The following is a 13153-nucleotide window of genomic DNA, read 5'->3' on the forward strand; positions in this document are numbered from 1 at the left end:
TTACATTATTGATCAATTACATTCCAATATAAAATAAAATGCTAAAAGCAAATAGAAATAGTTCATTAACTATGTTTAAAATATATTGATAATCTTCATGTATCAAAATGCCATTATTGTATGTAAAGAAATAACAGTAATACTTTAATGTCATGAAATATCTAGCCAGTAATCACATATCTTTGCTGTGTGTTTGTTTTATAGTTTATATATTGTATTCAATAAAGTGTTTATGTTTTTAGAGTATCATAACTTGTTTCTTATTAATGTCATTTATTTTCTCTCTTTCCCTCCCTTTTTGCTTTGCAATTTGCCTGTTAAGTAACATATAATAACATACCTAGTTTCTGGATTTGCTTGTTCATTGATTTATTTAAAATGTTCATCTTTGCTTTCCCTTTAGTTGCATTTAGACCTTGAGAATTTGGTAGACGCAGGTGAGATTTAACCATGCATTTTTTAGAGAAAGTATGCAAAGTCTATTTTTCTATGTTTATGTCATATAAATCACCATTATTTATTATTTCTTAGAACTTGTATTTCATTAGAGATTATAAATAGGTAATATTCTAATATCATTCACTTTTCATTTATTAGCTATACCATCTCCATAGGAAAGATAATTATTTTCATCAGCTCTTGTGTTACTTTGAAGTATGTTTATTACAATGAAGATAAATGCCTGATTTTCTACCATTCCCACCTTTATTTATCAGTATTCAAATATCTGGTAATATCACTAGCATTATCTCAAGCTGTCCAAAGTACATTTTGTTTCTGAATCTTTGCAAACACTGAGACTTAGTGTGGTATGGCCTAATCTCTTACAGTTACTATTGCTATTGAAACTTGTTCTACTTTTGACCAGTGTGAGGCTCTTCTTCCTAATTTCTTTATTGACAAATGCAGTAGTCTTTGTCTTACTGTGAGATTTTGTTTCAGATTCATCTTCTAAATATTTTATCCCAGCATAGATATAAACTATTTCTACTAGGACTCCTAGTTTTAATAGAAAATGATGTTTGGATGCCATAATTAAGACACCAGAGGTTATCATTTTTACTGGGTTAATATGCCTTTTTTGTTTCCCAGAGGGCACAGTAGTAAAGAATCCTTCTGCCAGTGTAGGAGATGCAAGAGATGTGCGTTAGATCCCTAGGTCAGGAAGATCCCCTGGAGTAGGAAATAGCAACTCACTCCAGTATTCTTGCCTGGAAAATCCCATGGACAGAGGTGACTGGTGGGCTACACAGTCCATGGGGTTGCAAACAGCTGGACATGGCTAAGCACAAATACAGCTCATCCTTATTGAAGAAAAAACCCATAATGGGTTCATTATGATATTCTATAGCCAAATTTAGGATCATGGGGTTTTCACTTAGCAATTTTTTAAATTTATATTATTATTTTCATATAAAACATGTTGAAAGGACACAAGACAAATACATAGGTTAATAAGAAAACACCTTTATGCAAAGAGACAGATACAGTCTCTTTCTTTCCTTTTTTTTTTTTACTGAAAAACAAAATAGGTGGGAGAATAAATTTTGAAGCATAGATAATAAATTCAGATGGAGTTGCAATTCACATTGAGATATTCATATTGAGACCTATCTTAGGATTCAGAATACCATTGCCAAGAGAAAGTGGTTATAAACATAGACATAAATAGGATTGAAAATATCCCTTGAGTTTGTAAAGTTAGAGTGAATATATTAAAGTTGGGTTCCTATGAATTTTGGTTCTGTTAAAAGAGTAGAAAATAGGAAACAGAACTAACCATAAAGATCAAAGGTGACAAAAGGGAGGCATAACTCAAGAGCTTGCAGTGCAAAAAATAGAGAACAAATATTATATTCCTGCATAAAAATATTCATATGTCATAAACATGACAAATAAAAAGAATAAAAGAGTGACCAGGAAATGGCCATTCAGGTGATTATCTGTGACCATATTCAGGAGATTTGGATTGGATGGTTGGGTAAGAAATCATATTTCTGTGGTTGGGAAAGTGAATCATATTTCTGTGTTTAGGAGAAGAAATAAGCAGCCAAGATAATAAAGAAACTTTGAATTTGGAAAGCAAATTTCAGCCACTCAAATCTGCCCACTCTTCAATCATGTTAGTTTTGAAATGATGTCTTTACAGATCCTTCTCACTAATAACAAGTGAAGCCAGGTGACACAAATTTTATCAAATTTCGTACACTAGAGTTCCTATAAATATGCTCCTTAAATAAGCTGTTCTATATTTTTAAAGTAAAAAAATAAATCTAAAAGCCATTGTTTTAAAATCATATTTTATTGATTATTTTTTTTACTTCTTTTAAAGCAAGCAAGGAACATATAGCTTTAAGAAAGATATGCAAACACTTTAACAAATTATTGCTAATTTTTTAGTCCTTTGGAAGGAAAAAATTTATTTTCTTCTTATGGTTCTTGTGCATTACTAAGTTCTTTTGTATAATGTAAATCATTTGAAGTTTTCTATAATATGGAATTAAAAACATAGAAAATTATGAAATATTTCAATTGATAGTCAAATTACACATATCTTCTTCTTTTAAAAAATAAAGCTATCTTTATTTATCATACTTATTAGAAGACAATTTTCTTGCAGTTTTCCAAGTGCTGCAGTAGGATATTGTTGGAATATCCTCATATGAAGAAATGATACTTGCCAAAATTACCAATTTTTTATCAGTGGAAATAGCTGGTAACATTCCCATTATTACAAACTATGTATCATATATTATTTCCCTTAATCTAAAACAAAAATATGTAAATGTATTTTGAAAAAGATAAAATAAATTGATTAAAGTGAGAATTTTGTGATTGAGTTGATACAAAGTATTATAAAATAGTATTTTTAGTAATAGTCTTTAGATAAGCAACATGAGACTATCACCTCTAAAATTTACCAATTATTTAAAAAAATTTTTTTTTAATTTCCCACTGATAAATTACTTCAATTTTCTATCAATATGAGCTTTATCTTCTAATTATCATTTGAAAGTTAGGCAATACTTTAAAGTTATTATTATACAAATTGTTCCTTTTTTTTTTTTCTGTGCTAAAGATAGCTATTCTCCAAACATTTTTTTTTTCATTCATGTGGTTGCTAGCTTTGCAGTATTTTTAAAATAGTATTTTGTTAAATAAACAAAGTACCAATGTGTCCACTCGCTCCCTCAACATATGGTTAACAGCAGATGGTGCAGGTGATTATTCATAGAATTTCTTAAAACAGATGAAAATTCCAGGTGTGTTTGTTGCTGGTACTACACCTAACTTAACCAATCAAATAAGTTCAAAAGGGCCTCTTTAAATGTCACCCCATTTATACAACACTGAGAAAGATATTTACTAATAGTCTTCTCTCAATTGGTTTAGCCACTTTTCTTATTATGTTCATTCTTAGAATTCCATGGCTTCTCCTTGATAGTTTTAAATATTTCAACTTTAAATTTTGATCAATGATATATTAGCGGGGGTGGAGGGGGAATGAATAAAACAAAAAGTGTACATTGGAGTTTATAATAAAACAATTTTCCTTCTAGTTCTCCTTGCATATACCCAGACAAATTGTGCACTACATAAGTATAAACGTACTCATGAATACATATATACACACATGTATAGACAGCAAACTGTGGAAAATTCTTAAAGAGATTGGGAATACCAGACCACCTTAACTATCTCCTGAGAAACCTGTATGCACGTCAAGAAGCAACAGTTGGAACCAGAAATGGAACAATGGACTTGTTCAAAACTGGGAAAGGAGTAAGCCAAGGCTCTCTATTTTTACCCTGCTTATTAAACTTATGTGCAGAGTACATTGAAATGCTGGGCTGGATGAATCACAAGCTGGAATCAAGAATACCAAGAGAAATTTTGACAACCTAAGATATGCACATGCCACCCTAATGGCAGAAAGTAAGGAGGAGGTAAAGAGCTTCTTGATGAAGGTGAAAGAGGAGAGTGAAAAAGGTGGCTTAAAATTCAGAATTCAAAAAACTAAGATCATGGCATCTGGTCCCATCATTGCATAGCAAATAGATAGGAAAAAAATAGAAACAGTGACAGATTTTATTTTCCTTGGCTCCATGATCACTGCAAATGGTGACTTTTAATTTCAGCCATGAAATTAAAAGATGATTGCTCCTTGGAAGAAAAGCTATGACAAACCCAGACAGTGTATTTAAAATCGGAGACATCACTTTGCTGACCAAAGTCTTTGTAGTGAAAGCTATGGTTTTTCCAGTAGTTGTGTATGGATGTGACAGTTAGACCATAATGAAGTCTGGACTCTGAAGAACTGATGTTTTTACACTGCAGTGCTGGAGAAGACTCTTGAGAGTACCTTGGAAAGCAAAAAAAGCAAACCTGTCAATTCTAAAAGAAATCAACACTGAATATTAATTGGGAAGACTGATGCTGAAGCTGAAGCTCCAATACTTTGGCCACCTGATGTAAAAAGCCAACTCATTAGAAAAGATTCTGATGCTGGGAAAGATTGCGGACATGAGGAGAAGAGGGTGAGAGAGAATGAGCTGTTTGGATCATATCTTTAACACAATGGACATGAGTCTGAGCAATTCTGGGAGATAGTGGACAGGGAAATCTGGCATGTTGCAGTCTATGGGGTCACAAATAGCCAAACACAACTTAGTGATTGAACAACAAAATATACATATATGTGTATAAGTAACTTACATATCTTTTCATATCCACACCAAAATTTTATTGTTTTTTGCTTCATTATGTGCTTTATTTCATTGATTTTAATGTTTAATGCTTTTTAAAATCAGCAATAATACATGAGAACTGAGTAATTATTTGTATTCTCTCTCTCTCCTCTAATGCTGTAATGAAGAATATAGGCATACTTAGTTTAATCACACCTCCTTTTGCTCTGCTTCATTGATATTGCATTTTTTTAAAACAAATTTAAAGATTCCTTAAAAAACTGGAAATAGAACTGCCTTATGATCCAGCAATCCCACTGCTGGGCATACACACTGAGGAAACCAGAAGGGAAAGAGACACGTGTACCCCACTGTTCATCGCAGCACTGTTTATAATAGCCAGGACATGGAAGCAACCTAGATGTCCATCAGCAGATGAATGGATAAGAAAGCTATGGTACATATACACAATGGAGTATTACTCAGCCACTAAAAAGAATACATTTGAATCAGTTCTAATGAGGTGGATGAAACTGGAGCCTATTATACAGAGTGAAGTAAGCCAGAAGGAAAAACACCAATACAGTATACTAACGCATATATATGGAATTTAGAAAGATGGTAACGATAACCCTGTATACAAGACAGCAAAAGAGACACTGATGTATAGAACAGTCTTATGGACTCTGTGGGAGAGGGAGAGGGTGGGAAGATTTGGGAGAATGGCATTGAAACATGTAAAATATCATGTATGAAACGAGATGCCAGTCCAGGATCGATGCACGATACTGGATGCTTGGGGCTGGTGCACTGGGACGACCCAGAGGGATGGTATGGGGAGGGAGGAGGGAGGAGGGTTCAGGATGGGGAACACATGTATACTTGTAGTGGATTCATTTTGATATTTGGCAAAACTAATACAATTATGTAAAGTTTAAAAATAAAATAAAATTAATTTAAAAAAAAAACTCAACATTCAAAAAACTAAAAAAAAAAATAATAATTTAAAGTTGGTAGCATCCCTGTGAGAAGCAAGTATGTATTCACCATTATTTCTAACAGTACTTGCTGTTTTTGTCTTTGGGTCATATTTTGGTAATTCCTGCAATATTTCAAATATATTACTAATGCATTTGGTGTGCTGATCTATGATTTTGATGTTACTACTATAATTGTTTGGGGTCTCTATGAACCATCCCCTTAAAACAGTGAACTTAACTGATAAGTATGTGTGTTTTGACAGCTTGACTGACCAGCTATTTCCTCATCTTTCTCTCATTGGCCTACTCTATTTACTAAGATATGTTTTTAGTGATTAATAAAAGTTAAATATTAGTCATTCAGTCATGTCTGACTCTTTGCAATCCCATAGACTGTAGCAGGCCAGGCTCCTCTGTCCATGGAATTCTCCAGGCAAGAATATTGGAGTGGCTTGCCATTCCCTTATCCAGGGGATCCTCCAACCTAGGGATCAAACCTGAGTCTCCCACATACAGGCAGATTCTTTATCATCTCAGTGACCAGCGAAGCCCATTAATTAGTTAATTAATGTTACACTAGAAATGATTAAGCTTAGTGAGAATGGAATGCCAAAAGCAAAGATAGTCCAAATTGTATACCTATTGTGCCAAACAGTTAATCAAGTTGTGAATGCAAAGGAAAAGTTCTTAAAGGAAATTAAAAGTCTTACTCTACTGAACACTAGAGTGATAATACAGAGAAGGCAATGACAACCCACTCCAGTCCTCTTGCCTGGAAAATCCCATGGGTGGAGGAGCCTGGTAGGCTGCAGTCCATGGGGTCAGGAAGAGTCGAACACAACTGAGCAACTTCCCTTTTCTTTTTCATTTTCATGCATTGGAGAAGGCCATGGTAACCCACTCCAGTGTTCTTGCCTGGAGAATCCCAGGGACGGGGAGCCTGGTGTGCTGCCATCTATGGGGTCACACAGGCCCTTCCTCTCTAAAATTCTATGAGGGCTGAGAGAGGTGAGGGAGTCTGAAGCTAGCAGAAGTTGATACATGAGGCTGAAGGAAAGAAGCCATCTCCATAACAAAGAAGTACAAGGTGAAGAAGTAAATATTGATGCAGATCAAGTGCTAATGAAAGTCGTTCTCCACAGCTGGTTTTTCATGGTTTTAAGAAAGTCATTTCCTGGGCAGGTTGATCAGAAGTCTACGGGTCCCCAAGGACAGAGAAGCTGGAATTCTCAAGGAGGAAGAAAGGACAAACTTTTTTCCTCCACATTCCTTAGATTTATATAACAATAATATATCCTGCCTGAGGATAGTCTCTGGAATATATCTTCTGGCTAATCCTGTAATCTTAAAATGTAAATTATGGGAGTCAGTCAGTTCAGTCTCTCAGTCATGTCCGACTCTTTGCAACCCCATGAATCGCAGCACGCCAGGCCTCCCTGTCCATCACCAACTACCAGAGTTTACTCAAACCCATATCCATCGACACAGTGATGCCATCCAGCCATCTCATCCTCTGTAGTTCCCTTCTCCTCCTGTCCCCAATCCTTCCCAGCATCAGGGTCATTTACAATGAGTCAACCCTTTACATGAGGTGGCCAAAGTATCGGAGTTTCAGCATCAGCATCAGTCTTTCCAATGAACACCCAGGACTGATGTCCTTTAGGATGAACTGGTTGTATCTCCTTGCAGTCCAAGGGACTCTCAAGAGTCTTCTCCAACACCACAGTTTAAAGAATAAATTCTTTGGCGCTCAGCTTTCTGTACAGTCCAACTCTCACATCCATACATGACCACTGGAAAAACCATAGCCTTGACTACATGGACCATTGGTGGAAAAGTAGTGTCTCTGCTTTTTAATATGCTGTCTAGGTTGGTCATAACTTTCCTTCCAAGGGGTAAGCGTCTTTTAATTTCATGGCTGCAATACCATCTGCAGTGATTTTGGAGCCCAAAAAATAATGTCTGACACTGTTTCCACTGTTTCCCCATCTATTTCCCATGAAGTGATGGGACCAGATGCCATGAATTTAGTTTTCTGAATGTTGAACTTTAAGCCAACTTTTTCACTCTCCTCTTTCACTTTCATCAAGAGGCTTTTTAGTCCTTCTTTACTTTCTGCCATAATGGTGGTGTCATCTACATATGTGAGGTTATTGATATTTCTCCTGGCAATTTTGATTCCAGCTTGTGTTTCTTCCAGCCCAGCGTTTCTCATGATGTACTCCACACATAGTTAAATAAGCAGGGTGACAATATACAGCCTTGATGTACTCCTTTTCCTATTTGGAACCAGTCCGTTGTTCTATGTCCAGTTCTAACTGTTGCTTCCTGACCTGCATACAGGTTTCTCAAGAGGCAGGTCAGGTGGTCTGATATTCCCATCTCTTTCAGAATTTCCCACAGTTAATTGTGATCCACACAGTCAAAGGCTTTGGCATTGTCAATAAAGCAGAAATAGATGTTTTTCTGGAACTCTCTTGCTTTTTCAATGATCCAACAGATGTTGGCAATTTGATCTCTGGTTCCTCTGCCTTCTCTAAAACCAGCTTGAACATGTAGAATTTAACAGTTCACATACTGCTGAAGCCTGGCTTGGATAATTTTGAGCATTACTTTACTAGCGTGTGAGATGAGTGCAATCTTGGGGTAGTTTGAGCATTCTTTGGAATTGCCTTTCTTTGGGATTGGAATGAAAACTGATCGTTTCCAGTCCTGTGGCCACTGCTGAGTTTTCCAGATTTGCTGTCCTATTGAGTGCAGCACTTTCACAGCATTATCTTTCAGGATTTGAAATAGCTCCACTGGAGCTATTTGCCATTCATCGCCTCCACTAGCTTTGTTCATAGTGATGCTTTCTAAGGCCCACTTGACTTCACATTGCAGGATATCTGGCTCTACATTAGTGATCACACCATCATGAATATCTGGGTCGTGAAGCCTTTTTTTGTACAGTTCTTCTGTGTATTGTTGCCACCTCTTCTTAATATCTTCTGCTTCTGTTAGGTCCATACCATTTTTGTCCTTTATCGAATCCATCTTCACATAAAATGTTCCCTTGGTATGTCCAATTTTCTTGAAGACATCTCTAGTCTTTCTCATTCTGTTGTTTTCTTCTGTTCCTTTGCATTGATTGCTGAGGAAGGCTTTTTTTTTTTATCTAGCCTTTCTCATCTTTGGAGCTCTGCTTTCAGATGTTTATATCTTTCATTTTCTCCTTTGCTTTTGGCTTCTCTTTTTTTCACAGCTATTTGTAAGGTCTCCTCAGGCAGCCATTTTGCTTTTTTGCATTCATTTTCCATGGGGATGGCCTTGATCCCTGTCTCCTGTACAATGCCACGAGCCTTCGTCCATAGTTCATCAGGCACTCTGTCTATCAGATCTAGTCCCTTAAATCTGTTTCTCACTTTCACTGTATAATCATATGGGATTTGATTTAGGTCATACCTGAATGGTCTATTTGTTTTCCCTACTTTCTTCAATATAAGTCAAGTATCCTATTACTTTTCCATTCTGTCAGACCTCTCCACCATGATCCGTTCGTCTTGGGTGGCCCCACATGGCATGGCTTAGTTTCGTTGAGTTTGACAAGGCTGTGGTCCATGTGATCAGATAGGCTAGTTTTCTGTGATTATGGTTTCAGTGTGCTACCCTCTGATGACCTCTCACAACACCTACCTTCTTACTTGGGTTTCTCTTACCTTGTACGTGGGGTATCTCTTCAGGGCTGCTCCAGCAAAGCACAGCTGCTGCTCTTTACCTTGGACGAAGTCGCCCCTCCTGACCTTGAACGTGGAGTAGCTCCTCTCGGCCCTCTTGCACCCTTACAGCCACCGCTCCTTGGATGTGGGGTTTGCTCCTCTCAGCTGCCCGCCCCTCACCTCAGACATGGGGTAACTCCTCTCAGCCGCTGCCCCACACCTCGAATGTGGGGTAGCTCCTCTCGGCTGCTCCTGCACTGTTCAGGATCATAGGAGTAGGTCTTGTCTTTACAAGGATTATATAACAATAATGTATCCTGCTATCTTAGAATGTAAATTATGGGAATAGGTCTGGTGAAGTCTTTACAACCTCCAGACATTCTTTTGATTCATTCAGTTCAGTTCAGTTCAGTCGCTCAGTCGTGTCTGACTCTCTGTGATCCCATGAATTGCAGCATGCCAGGACTCCCTATCCATCACCAACTCCCGGAGTTTACTCAAACTCATGTCCATCGAGTTGGTGATGCCATCCAGGCATCTCATCCTCTGTCGTCCCCTTCTCCTCCTGCCCACAATCCCTCCCAGCATCAGGGTCTTTTCCAATGAGTCAACTCTTCCCATGAGGTAGCCAAAGTATCGGAGTTTCAGCTTTAGCATCAGTCCTTTCAATGAACACCCAGGACTGGTTTCCTTTAGGATGGACAGGTTGGACCTCCTTGCAGTCCAAGGGACTGTCAAGAGTCTTCTCCAACACCACAGTTCAAAAGCATCAGTTCTTCAGTGCTCAGCTTTCTTCACAGTCCAACTCTCACATCTATACATGACCACTGGAAAAACCATAGCCTTGACTAGACGGACATTTGTTGGCAATGTTTCTGCTTTTTAATATGCTATCTAGGTTGGTTATAACTTTCCTTCCAAGGAGTAAGCGTCTTTTAATTTCATGGCTGCAGTTAGCATCTGCAGTGATTTTGGAGCCCTAAAAGATAAAATCTGACACTGTTTCCACTGTTACCCCATCTATTTGCCATGAAGTGTGACCGAGAGTGCCAGGCTGTGTGGGCGCAGGAGTGGCCAAGAGGAGCTACCCCACATCTGTGGTCAGGGGCGGTGGCCAAGATGAGCTATCCCATGTCCGAGGTCAGAGGTGGTGGCATAGAGGAACTACCCCATGCCCGAAGTCAGGGGAGGCGGCCGAGAGGAGCAACCCCACGTCCAAGGAGCGGCAGCTGCTCTGGCAAAGGAGGGCCAAGAGGAGCTACTCCATGTTCAAGGTCAGGAGGGGCAGCCATGAGGAGATACCCCTCGTCTAAGGTAAGGAGCAGCGGCTGTGCTTTGCTGGAGCAGTCGTGGAGAGATATCCCACGTCCAAGGTAAGAGAAACCCAAGTAAGATGGTAGGTGTTGCAAGAGGGCAGACACACTAAACCATAATCACAGAAAACTAGCCAATCTGATAACACAGGCAACAGCCTTGTTTAACTCAGTGAAACTTAGCCATGCTGTGGGGGGCCACCCAAGACGGATGGGTCATGGTGGAGAGGTCTGACAGAATATGGTCCACTGGAGAAGGGAATGGCAAACCACTTCAGTATTCTTGGCTTGAGAACCCCACGAACAGTATGAAAGGGAAAAATGATAGGATGCTGAAAGAGGAACTCCCCAGGTTGGTAAGTGTCCAGTGTGCTACTGGAGATCAGTGGAGAAATAACTTCAGAAAGAATGGTGGGATGGAGTCAATGCAAAAACAATACCCAGTTGTGGATGTGACTGGTGACAGAAGCAAGGTCTGATGCTGTAAAGAGCAATATTACATAGGAACCTGAAATGTTAAGTCCATGAATCAAGGCAAATTGGAAGTGGTCATACAGGAGATGGCAAGAGTGAACATAGACATTCTAGGAACCAGTGAACTAAATGGACTGGAATGGGTGAAGTTAACTCAGATGACCATTATATCTACTACTGTGGGCAGGCATCCCTTTGAATAAATGGAGTAGCCATCATGGTCAACAAAAGAGTCTGAAATGCAGTATTTTGATGCAATCTCAAAAATGACAGAATAATCTCTGTTCGTTTCCAAGGCAAACCATTCAATATGAGGGTAATCCAAATCTATACCCCAACTAGTAACGCTGAAGAAGCTGAAGTTGAACGGTTCTATGAAGATCTATAAGACCTTTTAGAACTAATGCCCCCAAAAGATGTCCTTTTCATTATAGGGGACTGGAATGCAAAAGTAGGAAGTCAAGAAACACCTGGAGTAACAGGCACACTTGGCCTTGACTACAGATTGAAGCAAGTCAAAGGCTAAGAGAGTTTTGCCAAGAAAACACACTGGTCATAGCAAACACCCTCTTCCAAAAACACAAGAGAAGACTCTACACACAGATATCATCAGATGGTCAACATCAAAATCAGATGGATCATATTCTTTGCAGCCAAAGATGGAGAAGCTCTATACAGCTAGCAAAAACAAGACTGCTAGCTGACTGTGGCTTAGATCATGAACTCCTTATTGTCAAATTTAGACTTAAATAGAATAAAGTAGGGAAAACCACTAGAGCATTCAGGTATGACCTAAATCAAATCCCATATTATACAGTGGAAGTGAGAAATAGATTTAAGGGACTAGATCTGATAGTCAGAGTACCTGATGAGCTATGGATGGAGGTTCTTGACATTGTACAGGAAACAGGGATCAAGACTATCCCCATGGAAAAGAATGCAAAAAAGCAAAATGGCTGTCTGGGTGGGTCTTACAAATAACTGTGAAAAGAGAAGCCAAAAGCAAAGGAGAAAATGAAAGATATAAGCATCTGAATGCAGAGTTCCAAAGATTAGCAAGGAGAGATAAAAAAGCCTTCCTCAGCAATCAATGTAAAGAAAGAGAGGAAAACAACAGAATGGGAAAGACTAGAGATCTCTTCAAGAAAATTAGACATACCAAGGGAACATTTCATGCAAAGATGGGCTTGATAAAGGACAGAAATGGTATGGACCTAACAGAAGCAGAAGATATTAAGAAGAGGTGGCAATAATACACAGAAGGACTGTACAAAAAAGAGCTTCACGACCCAGATAATCACGATGGTGTGATCACTAACTTAGAGCCAGATATCCTGGAATGTGAAGTCAAGTGGGCCTTAGAAAGCATCACTATGAACAAAGCTAGTGGAGGTGATGGAATTCCAGTTGAGCTATTTCAAATCCTGAAAGATGATGCTGTGAAAGTACTGCACTCAATATGTCAGCAAATCTGGAAAACTCAGCAGTGGCCACAGGACAGGAAAAGGTCAGTTTTCATTCCAATCCCAAAGAAAGGCAAATGCCAAAGAATGCTCAAACTATCCCAAGATTGCACTCATCTCACATGCTAGTAAAGTAATGCTTAAAATTCTCCAAGACAGGCTTCAGCAGTACGTGAGCCATGAACTTCCAGATGTTCAAGCTGGTTTTAGAAAAGGCAGAGGAACCAGAGATCAAATTGCCAACATCCGCTGGTCATGGAAAAAGCAAGGGATTTTCAGAAAGCCATCTATTTATGCTTTTGTTTCATTGGAGAGTATATGACTTCATTTCTAACACTAGCAATCGGGTATTCTTTCTACCCCTTTCTGATGTCTATGTCAGAAGCTTTCTCTATCTCCTTTATACTTTAAGAAAACTTTGTTACACAAAAGCTCTGAGAGATCAAGCCTCGTCTGTGGTCCCGGATTGAATTCTTTCCTCCAGAGCCAAGAAATCCGGCATCTTTGCATGGTTCAGCAACAATCTCTCAGTTCTTC

This window comes from Bos javanicus, chromosome 12, assembly GCF_032452875.1.
Source record: "Bos javanicus breed banteng chromosome 12, ARS-OSU_banteng_1.0, whole genome shotgun sequence".
Classification (NCBI taxonomy): domain Eukaryota; kingdom Metazoa; phylum Chordata; class Mammalia; order Artiodactyla; family Bovidae; genus Bos; species Bos javanicus.